Below are 20,183 nucleotides of genomic sequence, written 5' to 3'. Positions count from 1 at the left end.
TCAGGTTGTCCTTCAGAGGGGCCGGGCACTTTCCGACTGTAAATCAGCTGAGCTCACCCCCTTGCTTAGAATACTCAGGGGCTCCACAAGGCTCAGGAGCAGCCCTCCCCAAGATGAGGGTTTTCTAGTGATCAACAGGAAACAGGTCTTCACTGAGCACTTCAGAGCTGGACGTTCACGTGAACCTCGGCTTCTTCCCCCAGAGACTCTTCTGGGGCTTGAGCTCCCTCAAACCCCGTCTGAGAAAAGCCTAGACTTCAGGGTGAGCTACCACTCCTAGCGTGAATTCGGTGTCACCTTCCTGGCCTTCTGACGACCACATGCTCCACTGAGCCTGCAGTCTCAGCCCCAGACAAGTGGTCTCAGGCTGCTGTCCCCCCCCCATGCTTGGTGACTCCGATTCACCCTCCAAAATTCAGTTCACAGGCTACCACCTTTGCACAACCTCCCTCGGCCACCTCCTCTCACCAGGCGGGCTACATGCTCCATCCTTTGTGACCCAGTTACTCTTCACACACATCTTTATTACATCACAGCATGAACGTGTCCTCCAGCGGTTCACTTCCGAGTCTGTCACCTGCCACCGCCTAGCCAGGATCTGGGGCGGGGCAGGCACCCAGCAGTCGGGTGGACTCCCTGGATGACACACTACGGAAAAGACTCCGCCCCGGGGTACAACTGAGCGAACGCCGCACATAATCTAAGATATGTCCAGTTTGTCCAATAAACAAGCATGGTTCCCTTCAATTCTTCTTGGATGTTACCATTTCAATTTTACAAGCAGTTAAGCAGTTACTTCTGCTCACTAACCCATATGAGGAAATTAGAAAATTGGGGGCTTTGGAATACTGAAATAAATGGCCTAGAACCTACAGAATTTGGAATAAAATAGTAATTCCTGGATCCAGTGCAAACAAGTCCAGAACTGAAGGGCCTTAATGCTTTAACCATTTCTTTCCTTTAAAATTTTTTTTTTTTAATTTTTTTTTTTTAACGTTTTATTTATTTCTAGGAGAGAGAGAGAAAGACAGCGTGAGCAGGGGAGGGTCAGAGAGAGAGGGAGTCACAGACTGAAACAGGCTCCAGGCTCTGAGCCGGCAGTCAGCACAGAGCCCGACGCGGGGCTCGAACCCACGAACCGCGAGATCATGACCTAAGCGAAAGTCGGACGCTTAACCGAATAAGCCACCCAGGCGCCCCTTAAAAAATTTTTTTTAATACTTTATTACTTTTCAGAGAGAGAGAGAGGGGCAGGGGCAAAGAAAGGGAGACCCAGAATCTGAAGCAGGCTCCTGGCTCTGAGCTGTCAGCACAGAGCCCGATACCATGCAGGGCTTGAACTCACGGACCTTGAGATCATGACCTGAGCCGAAGTCAGATGCTTAACCAACTGAGCCACCCAGGTGCCCCAATGCTTTAACAGTTTCAACAGAACTAGAATATATTTTTATTCTTGTCACACACATTTGATTTACGCTTCTAATGGTACATTATGTAATTTCATAGCCAATGCTATTCAAGATCTAGTAATATACTTGCCTAAATTATCCTTTATTAAGTCAAAATATCAAATTAGTGAAAACATTTCTTTATTTTACTACCTTCCCTTTAAGTGCAAATACTACAGTTCACTAATAAGTAGCAGAGTGAGCACTGTTTCCCTCAGTTCCTCAGAGTATCTTTTTTTAAGTTTGTTTATTTTGAGAGAGCCTGAGTAGGAGAGGGGCAGAGAGAGAAAATCCCAAGCAGGCTCTGCACTGAGCACAGAGCCTGACACGGGGCTTGAAGCCACGAACCGTGAGATGGTGACCTAAGCCATGGTCGGATACTTACCTGACTGGGCCTCCCAGGAGCCCCTTACCGGGGTATTTTTATCCCTACCCTTCACCCCTGCCTGCGCAGCCCAAGGCATGCTCTCTGTACCATGGGGCAATGAATGTTTACAGAGCCACCTGCTCCCGGGAGAAGGGACCCTGGCCGGTGGCGAGGGGACCAGCATGGGCACCCCCCACCCGGGGAGCAGGGCGGCCCTGTCACGCACTCACGAAAGCTCAGCATGTGCTCATTTGCTCTGAAAAGCAGAGTCTCTGATGAACATGCTGTCAGAATGAACAATGGAATGGCACTATTTTGGGACACTTCTGAATTACCCAGACTTCTCAGCTCACGAGTAAGATCGACATGGTGGGGTGGGGGAGGAGCGGCAGAATGGCACAGTTAGGAGTCTGAACACTTCACTGTAAAAGCTAAGCCCTCCCAGATACCTTACCCCAAAGTCACAAAACATTACCTCAGTTTTTAAGCTCTGCTCTGTAGTCTTTAGTAAACCCTATCTTTTCTAATCTTAGCAAACTTCATTTTCCCTAATCTCTAATTATCCAATCCAAGCTAATTTCATTCTAATCATGACAGATTTACCGGCTTTCAAACTAAATGAAACTGGCATTGACCTGGATAGTGCAGGCTTCCCTAGAGCATCACCTAAGATTAAAGCTGAGAAAGCTGCCGCCATTCTAGCAAGATCTCCTCCACTTAGGGAAACTAACACCTCCAACACAAATACCGTAGCATATTGATCCTACAAGCACTTTCTGTTTTGTTTACATTTTAACATCTCTGAAATCACAACGTATCTTACAGCTGACAGCATGTCACAATCCAACAGGTGGTATTTTTTTCTCTCTTGATAGTAAGTATAAGACAGACATGAAACCGGTAGGATCAGGGGAACTAAAGAAAACAAGGACAGGAAAAAAGAAAAGGCTTATCCTTCCTACAAATGAATATGCTGGAGATATACGATCTGGTCACCTGCATGAGAACGCCGTGCAGAGATCTACGCCGCACGCGGTCACAAATCCAGCCTGTGACGACACGACGCCCGCCGCACACCGTCCCTCTGCCTGGACGAGTCCCACCCACAGATCCTGCTGGCCCTGCGCCCCCTCCTCAGTCACCCCCGAACATCCGCCGCCTCTTGGAAGTTTTCCTGACTGCAGTGTTTGCCCTTCCTGACCCGGCCTGACAGGCAGCCTCTTTCCTATGACAGACTGCGGCTACTTCCAGGGCGACAATCTTACATGGAAAAATGGACGCTCTCTGGCTTACATCCTCTACCAGATCGCTGTGAGTGACTCATGGGAGTGGGCTGTGGCCCATTACCAGGCTCTGAAAGCAGCTAAGTGTGTCTCCAGCTGCGTGTATATTTATTTAAAAAAAAAAATCCAAAAATCCCAAAACTATTATAAGGCCACTGAAATCACACCCTGAGTACAGTGCTGGACACAGGAAAGGTGCGCAGTAAACAAAGGCGGACTAGCCAGCAGATAACTGTATATAACCCCATCAACCCACCTGAGAGGTCACTTTATCCTCCCGTTCAAGAATATTTGAGCTACATAGGGGCGCCTGGGTGGCTTAGTCGGTTGGGCATCCGGCTTTCGCTTGGGTCATGATCTCGCGGTTCGTGGGTTCGAGCCCCGCGTCGGGCTCTGTGCTGACTGCCAGCTCAGAGCCTGGAGCCTGTTTCAGTCTGTGACTCCCTCTCTCTCTGACCCTCCCCTGCTCACGCTGTCTCTCTCTCTCTCCTAGAAATAAATAAAAACATTAAAAAAAAATTAAAAAAAAAGAATATTTGAGCTACATAAAGAAAATAAGCTAACCACCAATAACCACTAATTTACATATCTACATGTATCCTTTCAAATGTTTACAAATTTGGGTATTTAAAGAATTTTCTTGGGGCACCTGCGTGGCTCGGTTGGTTAAGCATCCAACTTTAGCTCAGGTCATGATCTCACGGTTCGTGGTTTAGAATCCCGTATCAGGCTCTGTGCTGACAGTGCAGAGCCTGCTTGGGATTCTCTCTCTCTCCATCTCTCCCTGCCCATCCCCCACATGTGTGTGCGTGCACAGGTTCTCTCTCTCTCTCAAAATAAACAAACTTAAAAAATAAAAATGTTAAACACATATTTACATATGATCTCACAATTCCACTCCTAGCTACCCAAAAGAATAAAAATTTATGTCAGTACAAAGTCCTGTATGTAAGTGTTCATAGCAGCATTAATAGCCAAAATGAGGAAACAACCCAAATGTCCACCAACCAATAAATGGATGAATAAAATGTGACATATCTATCACGCAACAAGTATTATTCAGCCATAAAAAGAAACAAAGTACTGGGGCAGCTGCTGGCTCAGTCGGTAGAGCAAGTGACTCTGGAGGTCAGGGTCGTGCTCATAAGGAAGCTTGAAAGAAGTCAAATTCTGTCACTGGCTCGACCATGGATTCTGCTGTGCCCGCCTGAGGAAGCCACGGAGGTCATGCTTCTCAGCAGCAGCTCACAGGCCACACGGACAGGATATGTGCTTTAGGACAATGCTTCCGCGGGTTTGCTGGCCCTCACCCACCCGCTCAGCTACAATAGGAGACCCTTTAGCTCACCAACCTCACCTACTTCCATTTTCTAGTGGGCTGTGTGTCCCAATATGAGAATCAACAGTAGCTCGTTTCTGACCCTAGCATATTGCAACACTGTTCACCAATTCACCAACTTAAAACCTCAGAAACCTTAGGGTTTTAAGGAAAATTAAGTCTAAGACATCGCTCTGAATGCCTCATCCCACTTCCCTAAACCAGCCTCTCAAAGGCTGAAAAACACATGCCAGGGAGCCCTTATCCACTCACACAGAGCAAGGAGCATAAAATAAGACAGACTTGGGAGGCACCTTCTCTCCCATTCCCCACAAACACATTAGTAATCCTGTCGCCTCTCATTTCAAAATATGCCCGAATGAGACCGCTCTTTTCCACTGCTACTACCCTGGCCCAAACCACCACTACCACTCAGCTGGACACTTGCAAGAGCAACTTAATTGGTCCATTTTTCACTCTTGCCCTTCAGGTATATCACTTCGCTCAATACCCTCGAGTAGTTTCCTACCTCTCTCCGAATAAATTCCAAGGTCCTACATGATCTGTATTTCACACACACACACACACACACACACACACACACACACACACACACACCACCTGGATCTTACCTCTTAACTGTACACCTCCCTTTACTTCCCTGCTCCAGCCACAATGAAAGAACACATTTTCACTGTTCTTCCAACAGAGCAAGCCAACTTCTGCCTCAGGGCCTTTGCACTGGCTGCTCTATACCTCAACTACTCTTCCCCCAGCTACTAACATGACTGTATTATTCTTTCAGGCCTCTGTCCCAGTGTCACCTTATCGGAGGAGCTTTCCCTCATCGATCGATCTAAAATAACCCTATTCTGTCACTCAATCCTTTTACCATACTGCTTTTTCCTTTCCTCTTAGCGCTCACCACCACCTAATCTAGGTTACAGACTTATGTTCATCCTCTTCCTGGGACGAAAGCTGAGAACAAGAATTTTAGTTCACTGCTGTGTCACTAGTGCCTGCAGGAGTGCCCAGAACATAGGGGGCACTCGATAGACTTCTCCAATTATATATAATTTTTTCTTTTAGGTTTACTTATTTGAGAGCGAGCGAGCGAGCGAGAGAGAGAGAGCGCAAGCACACACATACAAGCCGGGGAGGGGCAGAGAAAGGGAGAGAGAAGAGAGAGAATCCCAAGCAGGCTCTGAGCCTGACACGGGGCTCAAACCCACAGACTGAGTGAGATCATGACTGGAGCCGAAATCGAGAGTTGGACATTTAACCGACTGAGCCACCTAGGTGCCCCCCGATTTTTTTCAATAGGTTGAGTTATAAAGGTAGGCACCCACCTTCTCATCTTCAAGGTCTCTACAGAAAAAGGCTGCGAGTATTTTATCCTTCTAATCAGTAAATTAGTCCACATCAGAGAGAAGAAAAACATTTTAAAAAAATCAAAGTCAGGAGCCTATACATACGTGTAACACGGGGCAGATTCACACAAACCCGGAGACTGCATGGCCGTCCCCTGTTAAAGCCTTCCCTTCTCCCACAAGGGGGCACTGCAGAGCATCAGGCAGCGAGTGCTCCCTGCCCCCAGAACGTTTGGGAGGAACAAGATGAACTCCAAAGAAAACAGAGGAATCGTTTAGTAAGATCATGTTAAGTTCAATTTCCAAAACTGAGATTTGCATTATTTTGGAATACAACAGAACTGGCCTTTGGAGAGCAACAGGATTTTTTCCTACTAAATGAGAATTACAGACCTGAGGGGCTACATCTTTAACCCTCCTCAGGGGACAGATACATTTAAATACCTGAAGCGCGTCTATTCAGAGTTAAATGTCTATTAAATTAGATCCTCAATAACCATATCAATTCTGTTTAGTTCAAATCACTGTTTTTATTTGCTTTAATAATGAAACATTTAAGAAGTATACATTCCATCATACAAAAATTCCCTCTCACCAACCTGAATTGGTGAAATCTGGGTTATATATTATCCCCAGGAATACAAAATATACACCTTAGCTTCCTTTCACCTTATTAATCTCTTCGCTATTTAAAGTATATACATATAAAGGAAGTATGTCTAAAACTGTGTAGAAATGCAAAATTCACAAAACTTTCCATAATGCTTAGATATATCATTACTACCAGGTGCGGAGGTGGGTGATGCAGCTGACCAATTCAATCTATTCACTAAGACTTAAAGAATCCTCTACAATAGGGGTGTCTGGGGGGCTCCGTCGGTTAAGCGTCCAATTCTTGGTTTCAGCTCAGGTCATGATCTCATGGCTCCTGAGTTCAAGCCCCACACTGGGCTCCACACTGGCAGTGCAGAGCCTGCTTGGGATTCTCTCTCTCCCTTTCTCTCTACTCCTCCCTCATTCTCTCTCTTTCTCAAACTAAATAAACAAAATAAAAAAAGAGAGAGAGAATCTTGTGGCACCTGAGTGGCTCAGTCAGTTAAGCGTCTGACTTTGGCTCAGGTCATTTCACGGTCTGTGAGTTTGAGTCCCACATCCAGCTCTGTGCTGACAGCTCAGAGACGAGCCTGCTTCCGATTCTGTGTCTCCCTCTCTTTGCCCCTCCTCTGCTCACGCTTTGTCTCTCTCTCTCTCTCTCTCTCTCTCTTTCTCTCTCTCAAAAATAAACAATAACATTTTTTTAAAAACAAGAATCCTCTGCAATAGAAAAAGGGCAGCATCAACTCTGAACTCCTGTTGATCAATGTCGGGAATCACTACCTAGTATGAAAGCTGCTGTGCTGACACCTTCCATGTGGGCATTAGGGACGCTGAACACACACAGATTTTCAAACCACAGGTTGTGACCTACCAGGAGGCTCTAAAATCAGTTAGTGCCCAAAGGCCAGTTTTGGATTTTAATGGAATGGAACATAAAAATATAAAACAGTGTTAAGAGGACAAAACAACAAACCACAGACGGGGAGAAGATATTTCAAAATACATACCTGATAATGGACTTACATCCTAAATATACAAAGAACTCTTAAAACTTAATAAGCAAACCAACTAAAATATGGACAAAGATCAAGTAAGACCTACAGATGGCACATAAGCAGAAAAGCCGCTCAACTCCCTGGATCACTAGGGAGTTGCAAATTCAAATAATAATGACACCACACACCTATTAGGACAGCCAGCCCCCAAAACACGGACACCACCAAATGCCAGGAAGGACATGGAGCAGGGAGCTTGCTGTCGGAAATGCAAAATGGTGCAGTCACCCTTTGGAAGGCAGCCTGGCAGCAAACGTACTCTCACCATATGATTCAGCAATTGAGCTCCACAATATTTACTCACATGGGTTTGAAACTTACATACAAAAACCTATACAGGAATGTTTACAGCAGCTTCATTCCTAACTGCCAAAACCAAGATGTCCTTCAGGAGGTGAACGGATAAACAGACAGTGGTCCATCCAGACAATGGAATATTATTCAGTGATAAAAAGTGACAGCTGTCAAGTCACAAAAAGATGTAGAGGAATTTTTTAAGATTTTAGACACAGAGGAATCTTAAATGCATACTGCTAAGTGAAAGACACCAATCTGAAAAGGCTACACAATGTATGATCCCAACTATATGACATTCTGGAAAAGGGAAAACCGTGGAGAAAGTAGAAAGATCAGCAGTTGCTGAGGGGACGTACCCATACTCTGAGATACTGTACCAGCGGATAAATAACATCACCCATTTGTCAAAACCCACAGACTTGTGCAAAGAGTGCACCCCTGTGTAAACTATGGCCTTTAGTTTAGTAACAATTTATCAACATTAGTTCATCAATTGTAACAAATGTAGCACACGAAAGCAAGATGTTAATGACAGGAAACTGCTGGGGCTCAATTTTTTCTGTAAACCTAAAACTGGTCTAAAACAATAAAGTCTATTAACTTAAAATAAAAAATGAAACAATACACTACAGATGGTAAGGGCAAACATGTGTTCCCTTGAAATTCTGACTACATATATTTATACAGAGAGGTGTGTGTGTAAGATGTGTAAGACTGGGTCACCCTGTGAAAGGTACTTCTTAGTGTGGCTCATGGTCTAAGTAGTTTAAAAGATACCGCTTCTCAGGGCCTCATGAAACCCAACGAAGTGAACAATCACTCCACTTCCGTCCTGTTTATCGGGTTACGCGGCACTGACATCCACTCCACACAGTCTCCATTCTCACACGAACTCTGCAGGACACATGTGCCCTTCATTTTACAGAGTAGGGAAAGGTGTGCAGAGGTTAAATTACTTGTCCAAGGTCACTGAGCTAATTCATACCAGAGCAGGATGCAACCCCAGTCTGACTCCCCAGCTCTGCTCTGAAGCACTAACCCGCTGGCTACAAAATAAAAAATGAAAGAGCAAACATTTTAATTACACCTGTCTTACTTCTATTCTCCATTATATAACTTCTCAGTTAGCTAAATTCAATCTAGTGCTTATATCTGAAACTATCTGAAATGCCAAGTTAATCATTATACAAGGGAACCAAAACAAAGAAACATGCATTTTTTCTAGTTACTCAACTAACTATAAAGATTATCCGGCTAAAACCATGTAAGTGTGCAAATTAAATTTTCTTTACCTTTCAAAAACTAAAGTTATATATACCCCCAAATCCTCAGAATAAGACTTCCTCCAGGGGCGCCTGGGTGGCTCAGTCGGTTGGGCGTCCGACTTTCGCTTAGGTCATGATCTCGTGGTTCGTGGGTTCGTGCCCCGCGTCGGGCTCTGTGCTGACTGCCAGCTCAGAGCCTGGAGCCTGTTTCAGTCTGTGACTCCCTCTCTCTCTGACCCTCCCCTGCTCACGCTGTCTCTCTCTCTCTCTCTCCTAGAAATAAATAAAACATTAAAAAAATTAAAAAAAAAAAAAAGACTTCCTCCGTCTATATATTTCTTTGCAAAGTTCAAGAAAATATATTCCTATATGTATTTTTTAAATTTACCTATCTACTACTAGGTACACAGCCAACAAAATTAAAAACATGTCCTACGGGGCGCCTGGGTGGCTTAGTCGGTTGAGCGTCCGACTTTCGCTTAGGTCATGATCTCGCGGTTCGTGGGTTCGAGCCCCGCGTCGGGCTCTGTGCTGACTGCCAGCCCAGAGCCTGGAGCCTGTTTCAGTCTGTGACTCCCTCTCTCTCTGACCCTCCCCTGCTCATGCTGTCTCTCTCTCCTAGGAAGAAAAACAAACAAAAAAAAACATGTCCTACACGTTTTCTTACGCAGGAACTTGAGCAGAAATGTTTACAGCAGCATTATTCCTAGCAGCCAAAAAATGTAAACAGCCCAAATTGATGAACGGATACACCAATGTGGTGGATTTCTAGAATGAAATATTACTTGGCCATAAGAAGGAGTGAACGCTACAACACAGATGAACGTTAAAAAGATTATGCCCGGGCTCATAAATCTGAAGCAGCCAGATACAAAAGTCACACATTATATGATTCCGTTTACACCAACCCTCTGGACTAGGCAAACCTATAGGGATGGAAAGCAAAGGAGGCCATCGGCCGGGGGTGGGGCAGAGGTGTCCTTGTGGAGTGGTAACAATGTCCTAAAACTAGGCACGGTGGTGACGGCTACCGATGCGGTGGATATGTTAACACCACTGAACTGTGTGCTTTAAAAGGGTGAATTTTACAGTATGTGAATTACATATTAGGATAGTTGTTCCTTAAGGAAAAGAAAATGTCTAGCTATGCCAATTATAACTATACAATCAGGAAAATATTTTTCCCAATGGAAAAGCATTAAATATACAAATTATCTCCTTGTATATTTTTTCTTTTATCAAATAATAAACCTTTATAGCTGTACAAATTCTGTTTTTTCATGTGTTAGTATCAAAAGTACTAATTCTTTTGTCAGAAGGAAAAAAAACTTAAAACAACAAGATATTTAGCAAAATAATGTCTCTGAAGAACTTCAATATCCTCATGTGTGTAGACATACCACAGTCAATTCTGTCCATCTCATGACACAAAATCAGAATAGTGCGGGGCGCCTGGGGGCTCAGGCGGTTAGGCGTCCGACTTTGGCTCAGGTCATGATCTCACGGTTCATGGGTTCGAGCCCCGTGTCAGGCTCTGTGCTGACAGCTCGGAGCCTGGAGCCTGTTTCAGATCCTGTGTCTCCCTCTCTCTCTGCCCCTCCCCGGCTCAAGCTGTCTCTCACAGAAATAAATAAAAACATTAATTTTTTTTTTTTAATCAGAATAGTTTGCAAAGGGAATGCAAGTCCAGTAATACTCTTCTATCTTTTTCCAGATGGTTGGCCATTTTCTCTTTCAGCTCTTGCAAACCATGGTCCCACTTTGAATTTGCTTATAACGCTTTCAGTTACCATTCTCAAAATGTTTCTCATCTTTAGAAAACTAAGCAAAAGTGAAGTGTGGAAAACAAAAGTCCCACTGCCTAGAGTTTATCTGTGCCATTTACAAAGGAAAAATACTTAAACAGATGTCCCCTGAGCCTTGTGGAATCTAAATCCAGTCACTAATGATATGAGCCACGATAAGACGTCCTAATGAAACCAGACAGACCACGGTTGTTACAGCAGACTGATACGGCAGATAACATTTCCCCTAATCCGGTGAGTTCCGTGGAAGAAAAGTTCAGTGTTAGCACTGTTCAATAACAACTGTAACCAGGATCTAGAAATCACTATGAAAACAAAAACTAAATATTAATTTACTCATCTCCACACAAAACTGTCATTAAAAAAAAGGGTGCCTAAGCTTTCCGAATAACTTTAAAAAGTAAAACCTCAACGTTTTAAGTGTCCACAATAAATGCCTTCTTGCTCATATTTTATACCAGCAAAGCTTCTTCTTAGAGGTGGCATACATACAGAGCTACAAATTTCCTTTTTCAAATTCTGCTAGTATTGACATATTTTAAAGTTCATCTATCTATCTATCCTCTATACTCAACGTGGGGCTCAAACTCACAACCCTGAGATCAAGAGTAAAATGGTCTTCTGATTGACCCAAGCTGGCATCCCTCTTTTGGACTTTTATTCTATAACCTCAATTTTGTTAAAGTTTTATTAAATATTAAAATTTTTTTATTTTATTAAAAATTTTTTAATGTTTTATTTATTTCTGAGAGAGAGAGAGACAGCGTGAGAAGGAGAGGGTCAGAGAGAGAGAGGGAGACACAGAATCTGAAACAGGCTCTAGGCTCTGAGCTAGCTGTCAGCACAGAGCTCGATGCAGGGCTCGAACCCATGAACCATGAGATCATGACCTGAGCTGAAGTTAGACGCTTAACCTACTGAGCCACCCAGGCGCCCCTAAAAACTTTATTTTAGAGAGAAAGTACACAAAAGCAGGGGAGAGGTAGAGGGAGGGAGGGGGAGAGGAGGGGAGAGAGAGAGCGGTGGTGGGAGGAGGGAGAGACACACAGAGAGAGAGAGAGAGAGAGAGGAGAGAGAGAGAGGAGAGAGAGAGAAAGAGAGAGAGAGAGAGAGAGAGAGAGAGAGAGAATCTTAAGCAGGCTCCACACTGAGTGAGGAGCCCAACACAGGGCTCTATCCCACGACACTGGAATCTTGACCTAAGCTGAAATCAAGAGTTGGACACTCAACCAACTAAACCACCCAGGCGCCCCTTTTTTAAGTTTTATATTAGCCGGTTGATTTTTTTTTTATTATTATTAAAGTAAGCTCTGTACTCAATATGGGACTTGAACTCATGACCTTGAGATTAAGAGTCACATGCTCTACTGACTAAGCCAGCCAGGAGCCTCCATACTGACAATGTTTTAGACGCTCAAAATGAGAATGACATTTATAACAAGACCCTTAACATAAAAGGACTTTAACAATTTGTTGATAATAAGAACACCTATTATTTCCGAGCTTACGATGTTCATGGACAGGCCCTTTGTTTTCCCATATTATATGATTCTCCCAAAAGGCTTAGGGAGCAAGGGGCTAAGATGATCCTGTCATTGTAGACAGACAGAAGGGTTGCCTAAGGACACATAACTAAGAAGTGCCAGAATGTCTGACCCAAAAGCATCTGACTCCAAAGCTTAAGTTTCTACTAGAATAGTTCAAGGACAAAACAGTGCTAAAATTCACTAATGCTTAAGAAAAACACACACACACTATTCAAGTTCTTCATCTTGATGAAAGTGTAAGAAACCATTTTTAAGCAAAAGTTATCAGATGAGAACATAAACTCCAAGTACTTCTTATGAGGAAAGAACTCACTTCATATAATGTAGACATACCTTGGAACAGCACAACACCGTAGGTATGAACCTAAGAGTGCACTGTAGAGATTCATTACAAAACCCAAGATGGGCGTGCTCAACAGCCTAAAGAGCCTCCAGGCAGAAACTATCTCACTAAAGAAACGCTGAAAGGAAAAGTCTGAAGCCTTCCCACTCATGAATTCACCTCTTCTGGGGACCTGGCCTGGGTTCATAAAGATGTGGACTCATGAAGATTCACCTGCGGTTGATCTGCTCAGATACAGAAGCTGGGGTCTGCCCAAGAACCTTTACAAAACACGTGTACAATCTGCAAAATTTCAACACCATTCCTTTTGAAGACAGAATTATGTATTCCATCTTTTATTAAAACAGTAGGCTGCATACAAGTTTTATTATTATTACATGACCAAAATTTTTACCTTTCTAAACAATAACTTACATTATTTCTGACTGTTGGTATTGTCAGGAAGTTATGCATTTTCAAAAAGGGAAACGAATGAGCATTCCCTCAGCACCCCCTAGACAACGATACCCCAGCTGTGACGGTCCTCACGGCAACCTTAGGGACCCCAGCTGCGATGTCTTTTAGATGGCAGTTCTCTCCACTCCTCTCTGAGACTCACACCTGGGCAAGTTCCCAGGGGTCATGGTTACTTTACATGCCCATCTCTCTTGCCATTGCTGGCTCACTGAAGGAAAACACAACAGAAAATGTATTTTATTCCACAAGTGTTTACCGAGTGCCTACTCTGTGAAGGAGATTCAGCATCGACAATGCAGAGAGGGCTCCTGCACTTGTGGGCATCTGATTATGGTCTGGGGGAAAAAAAAAAGAAGTCGATTAAAAATATAGTAGGTGGGTGGTGATATACCTTATGAAGAAAAACAAAACAGGCAAAGGAGACTGGGAAAAGGACAATTTTAATTTTAAATAAGGGGTCAGAAAAGGCCTCGCGGCAGGAAGTGAGAGTACACCTGCAGAAAGCTCGAAGGAAGAGCACCGGAGCAGGTGCATCAGCCTGAAGGCAGAGGGAACGCTTGGTAAGATTCAGAACCGCCAGGGAGTCAGCTTGGCCCGAACAGAGAAAACAGAGAAATCAAGGGGGAAGCGGAGGGGATGACAGGTAAACTACTAATTAGGCTTTTGCTCAGGGGAGCTCGGAAGCCCTTGGAGGGCTGTGAGCTAAGAAGTGGCATCATTTACCGCAACAATTTGCAGGCTCACTCTGGCTGCCTTGTTGACAGCAGATGGAGGGGAAAGAGCACAGAAATAAGGAGGCCCCTCGGGCAGCTAATATAAGAATCCGGGAGACAATGAGAATCCTGCAGGGAGCACAGACCAGAAGCTGGGGAGCCTGCAGAGGCGGCTCGGACGAGTGTGCGGACAGAATGCACGGGGACTGTGGGGAGAAAAGCTGTGGCACCAGAGGCGGCCGGCTCCACCCGGGCCAGTCAGTTGTCCAGCTCGCCCATCGGTGTCGTCCAATAAAGCCCTTCTTTTCCAAGATGTTTCTTTAGAAAGCAAAAGTTGGTTTTTGCCACTTGAAACCAAAGTGACCTTAATCACCAAAATAATTATCATTTTACAAATGAGAAACCTGAGGTATAAAAAGGTTCGGCACGCATCAGCTAGTCAAAAAAAATCAAGGGGTGCCTGGAGGGCTCAGTCGGTTAAGCATCTGACTCTTGATTTCAGCTCAGGTCCTGGTCTTGTGTTTGTGAGTTCAAGCCCCGTGTTGGCCTCCACACCAACAACTAGAGACTGCCTGGAACAGTGCCTCTCTCTCTCTCAAAATAAATAGACAAATATTTTTTAAAAATCGAGTGTTAGTTCCAGATTTGGTGAAATGTCATCTGGAAATCAACTATCCAAAAAAAAAAAAAAAGGAAAAAAGAAAAGAAAGACGCTTAGCGCTCATCCAAGGCGCCACAGTTAGCAGGCAGCTGAGCCCACCTATGAACACAAGTTTGACCAAGTCCAAACCCGGGCTTGCTCCACCACCGCGCACCGCCCCCCCGCCCCAACCGGCCCTCCACCTGCAAGCAGGCACAGGGAGCTTACAACTAAACCCACCCCAGGGAGGTGCGGAGGGCAAAGTCAGCACGAACACCCGCGTCAGGCCCAAGCCTTCACGAGTCTGAAGCGGGAACTGTCCGGTCATGGCGAAGTCCTCTCCTCTCCCTTCACCCCACAGGGCCAGGGACCTTGAGCAACTCGGTTTAGCAAACACAGGCAAGTCCCGGCTCCGTACCAAGTTGAAAGCTCTGGTTGTTTCTATCCAAACAGGAGAGAAAATCGAGTTCAGGTTGGCAGATCATCTTTCCTTTGGTCTTATCATCTTCCCACACCGCCACAAAATAGTTTTCTTTCCCCTCTGATCTCAAAAATAGTCAAGGTATTATTGTTGGCCGAGCCCCCAGGATGTCCTCACAAGAATCCCTGTTTTGACACGAAAATAAAATACTGTGCTCCCTACGGTAATATTCATACTATTCCTATTAAAAGCATATATCTGAAGCTGCAAATTTGAGATGACAGCACATAAGAGCCTCGTTTTTTTCTTCAATAGTCACTAAAGTTGGTTGGGGGAAAAGATTAAAACCTCTTTGACAATCTGAGTTACTTTAGATTAAGTGACCACTTGCTTCTTAAAACTTTCGTAAGCATTCAATTAAAAGGGACATGCTGAGGGACGCCTGGGTGGCTCAGTCAGTTGAGCATCTGACTTCGGCTCAGGTCGGTTCATGAGTTTGAGCACTGTGTCGGGCTCTGTGCTGACAGCTCAGAGCCTGGAGCCTGCTTCGGATTCTGTGTCTCCCTCTCTCCCTGCCCCTCCAGTGCTCACACACTGTCTCTCTCAAAAATAAACATTAAAAAAATTTTTTTTAAAGGGACACGCTGAGAGTTTCAAAATTAAGCTATCATAAAGATTAGTCATCAAATCTTAGAGCCAGAAGGAATCTAATCTAACCACCACTCTTTCCCCCATTTTACAGATAAGGAAGCAGAAGCCCAGAGAAGGAAATAATTTGTCAAGGTTAATAAATCTTATGAACAACAAAAAAAACCAAGACTGAAATCAGGTCTCTTGACTTTCAGCCCAGCAGGCTGGCTCCCTCTCAGCAGTTTATTTCATTACATTGTTTACATAATATTAAATGAGAAGGTCTGTAAAATGTCTAGTAAGAAGCCAAATATACAATATTCTCTCAAATCTAATTTCCTCCCTCTCTTATTTAAATATGTGATAACAATTTTGGGCATTGAAAAAGTTAGAAAAACCCCCATGACTTTAAAAATTATAGAAATGAGCTGAAATTAAGTCACAAAAGAGAACCATGAAACAAAATTGATACGGGAAGACATAATCAAATACAAATTATAAAGCGCAGCTGATCACAAAACAAACTTATAATATGCTCTGAAAATGTTATAAGAGGGCCTCGCTAAATATCAGTGGGATCCTGGAAAATGCAGGCTAAGTAACATGATTTTATAAAAAAAAAAAAAAAAAAGTGTAAGTCCAAGGCATTTGATTAGGAGATAACTGAGGTAACCATATAATTAAGAACGAAACATGGCTACTTAGAGTGAAAACAGGAGCTGAAGAGACAGACTTCCGGGACAAGAGGCAAACACCAAAACCCTTCCCGTCTTACGTGGACGTACGGCCCCGCGGAAGGCATTCCTCAGAAAAAGTACACTGTTTCATACACAACAAACTCCCAAGAGACAAGAACCACAAAGCATCAAATCTTTAAAAAAATGTTTTAATGTTTATTTTTGAGAGACAGACAGAGCTTGAGCTGGGGAGGGGCAGAGACAGAGGGAAACAGAATCCGAAGCAGCTCCAGGCTCTGAGCTGTCAGCACAGAGCCCGACATGAGGCTGGAACTCACAAACTGCCAAGATCGTGACCTAAGCCAAAGTTGGACACTCAACAGACTGAGTCACCCAGGTGCTCCAAGAATCAAATCTTTTAAAAATCAGGTCTAAAGAGAAAACAGAAACTCACAGAATAGATTTTTTTCCCCCAGGAAGATTCATTCCAACTATCTACTTTACCAGCGGGTGAAAAGGTAAACCTTCTAAGATGCCCCACCAATCCTACCTCAAAAAAAAAAAAAAGTATTGTCCAATTCTTCATTCAATAGGAACAAGGAAAAGAACCATTTATGACACACAAGTGAAAGGGGTAGGAGCATTACCCCCATTTTACAGATGAAGCAGGATCAAAAGAGGTTGATAGGGGCGCCTGGGTGGCTCAGTGGGTTAAGCGTCTGACTCTGGATTTCAGCTCAGGTCATGATTTCTGCGCTGTCAGCATAGAGCCTGCTTGGGATTCTCTCTCTCCCTCTTTCTCTCTGCCCCTACCCTGCTCAGGTGCATGCTCTCTCTCAAAATAAATAAATAAACTTTAAAAAAAAAGAGGTTGATAGCTTGCTCAAGGTCAACCGAGGGTGGACTCCAAAAACATGGCCCGTCCATGAAAGTCACAAGTTTCACTTGGGACAGGGATCCTAACTTGGCCGACCACCTCCCTGACTTCAAGATGTTGGCGGACAATGTTTTTATTCTCCAGAGAGAGTGAGGGGCAGGAATGGAGAAGTGTTCACGTGCACCTCACACACTAAGCCCAGCTATAGGTTTATCTCTTTCATCCAAGGACAGCAAAAGGTTGTGGACCATGAGGACTCTGGTGCCCAGATCTGGGCTCCACAGGATAACCAAGATACCACCCTGAGGAATCAACTGACCTTGGAATTTCAAACCACAGGACCCAACATCAACCTTCAAGGGTTCTGTGGTCTGCTTCCTCGTTAGCTACCATGTCCAGCAGGGGTGGCGATGGTACCTACTCACTGACATTATGTGCTAGACCTCATGCATTCTCCACACGTAATATGGTTCGATCCTGCTAGAAATCCTGGAAGAAGGTCTTTGTTCTTTTTTAACTATTATCTTCGTTATTTTCAGGTGGCAAATTAACATATACATTTTTAACAATGGAGGAAATAAAAAATAGTTCTCCTAGGGGGCCCTGGGTGGCTCAGTCAGTTAAGCATTCAACTTTAGCTCAGATCATGATCTTGATGTTCTAGAGTTGGAGCCCTGCATCTGACTCTGTGCTGACAGCTCAGGGCCTGGAGCCGGTTTCAGATTCTGTGTCTCCCTCTCTCTCTGCCCCTCCCCTGCCTGCATCTGTCTCTCTCAAAAATAAACATTAAAATAAATAAAAAAATAGTCCCCCTAGTGACCCACACTTTAAACAGATGGTAGATATCCTTTCGGATGTTTTCTACTTCTTTTACGGTAAGACTACAGTAAGGGGAATATTGGTTTTCCAGCCAACACTGTATTTTGGGCATTTTTCCATGAGAATACACACAGTTCTACTTCACTCTTTTTAAAGCTATATGTCATTTCCTCTATGTGGCTATCCCATAATTTATTTAGAGACAAGCATTGCTCCTTTCATTTTAAGGAAGAGTAGATAATCTTCAACAGGTTCCGTAACTGTCTAAGGTCACACAGCTGGGAAGTGGCAGGGTCAGGGCCGACACCAGACCTGATTCCAAAGTCTGCACACTCAAGCGCTCCTGCCCTACGTGCAACTGTTCTGCGAGCTTCTGTCAACCAGACTTGCTAGGAACCCCCAAGGACGGCAAACGAGTGCGGTCAAGTATCCAGCGCCTGGCATGTGCTGGCACACAATGAAAGTTAATACATGTTGTAATAATAAATGTAATAATTTCATGTTGCTCTTCCCTACTAGGCCACTCATATCCTTCATAACGCCCCGGCATACGGTGGGGCAGCCAGATCTGTTGAAAGTACAGACCCAACACCCAGCACGGACTGCCTCCCACGCTCAGCCTACGTCACTTGGCTTCTCTTGGTCTGAGAATTCACGTGCAGCTCAGGCTCAGAGCCCACTTGCTTCTCCAGGGGCTTCCCTGACAGAGGCCTGTCACACGGAGACCTCTCTACTCAGCTCTAATACAACGTCACGAGAAGTCAGCACTAGAAAGGATCTTTGCAGTTATTTGCCTGACCCCTTCTTACTCTGTAGTAATAGAGATCATACACTGTGGTTTTATGATAAACTAACAAGGGTTCAACCCATAAGAAATTGAAATTTTCAAAGCAAAAGTACAAGACACCTCAATGTAGATTATGCTAGGTACTACTTGGGGAGGGGGAGAAGATAGAAAGCAGGGAGATTCTGCATAGATACCCATGTTGATTTGAGTTTGAAAAAACTAGAACCCTTGAGTTTATAGTCTTGTCCTGCCTGACTCCATGGCATTGAGGAATTCTGACCCCGGTAATCTCCAGCACCAGTCTCTCCTCTATTAGCCAGCCCTCATAAACTGCTAGAAACAGGTTCTTCTATTGTATCATTAAACTATAAAACTTCAGTTTAAAAGACTTTAATAACAGTCTTTGCATAACAAAAAAGCTGGCAAAGTAATCACAAAAGTTCATTTTCCATTAAATATAGTCATAGAACTTAGCTACTTTTACTTCACTACCAAAAGCATGACCAGCTACTATTATTACTAAAAAATGTCCCATTTTCCTCTCCCAGTTACCACATATAAGCCTTAGAATCGAATTACTAGCCACTCTCCAAAAGGAATATCAGAAACCAAATGGACCAGAAGGTATTTTCTATTAACAATGATATTTGAGGATTTGTTCAATGCTAGAGGTAAACAACCACATAAGGAGATAAAAATCAGGCCCTCGGGTTGGTTTGATTTATGGTGAGGCACTGCAGCAAAAGAGGCTCAAGAATCTGAACCCCATATTGTGCAGCAAAGTGTTTGCCTGTATAGAACATGAACTGGACACATTTACAGAATCACTCATTCGTTCAGGAAATTTTTTACGGAGCCCAGCCTGGCCCTGGGCCAGCCTCAGGGCACACAGAGTCAACGTGTCCCCTGTCAGTGAACTGAGAGCAGAGACAGAGAAGGGACAGCAGGAAACTAGAGTGGGAAGCTGCCGTGAGCCATGAGAGCCTGGCCTCGGCACAGACTTCCCAGAGGAAGCACCGTGTAGGCTGAGGCTGAAGGAGTTCGCTGGAGAGGAGAGGGCCGTGGGTGCGGGGGCCTGGGCTGGGCAGATCATGTTCTGGTAGAGACGGTCTGTCTCACTGCTCTGTAGACCACACAGCAGGGTAGGAGGTCAATCAGCGCAGATGAAAGGGCTGTGATGAAATAGGCCCCCACCAGGTACGGTTTCCTCCCAGGCGAAGAACTCAACATTTGGGTGCCCGTACCACAAGCTGGTGAGGTTTCCAGCCGTGCTTTCCTCCAGAAGGTGATAAAGGACCGTCTCTTAAAATGTCTTCCACTTCCCAAACAGTGATCTCTTATATTTTGGTTTTTCTGTGGTTACTCCTCTACTCTATTTACAAATAACAGTAATAAGGTAAAACTCTCAAAATAACCCAATGTTATAATAGACCAATGGAAAAAATTAGAACTAGGTAGTCTCCCCAGA

At 44.2% G+C, this 20,183-nt stretch overlaps 1 protein-coding gene across 3 annotated transcripts in view; it reads right to left on the bottom strand.

The window, feature by feature from the left end:
• PPP1R13B (protein phosphatase 1 regulatory subunit 13B) overlaps nt 1-13,464 on the bottom strand; it is a 69,403-nt gene extending 55,939 nt beyond the window's left edge. The window contains exon 1 of one of the 3 annotated variants that reach the window (XM_077776472.1): nt 13,408-13,464. The gene's annotated coding sequence lies outside the window, so the exon portion shown is untranslated. Of the gene's footprint in view, nt 1-3,354; nt 3,506-13,407 lie in introns of those variants that run through there. The other 2 variants (XM_077776471.1, XM_077776473.1) reach the window with 2 other exon arrangements.
• Between the last annotated feature and the right edge of the window lie 6,719 nt (nt 13,465-20,183).

The sequence above is a fragment of the Crocuta crocuta genome, unplaced genomic scaffold (assembly GCF_008692635.1).
Source record: "Crocuta crocuta isolate KB4526 unplaced genomic scaffold, BGI_CrCroc_1.0 scaffold8, whole genome shotgun sequence".
Lineage (NCBI taxonomy): Eukaryota > Metazoa > Chordata > Mammalia > Carnivora > Hyaenidae > Crocuta > Crocuta crocuta.
This window is presented reverse-complemented; position numbering and strand designations above follow the sequence as displayed.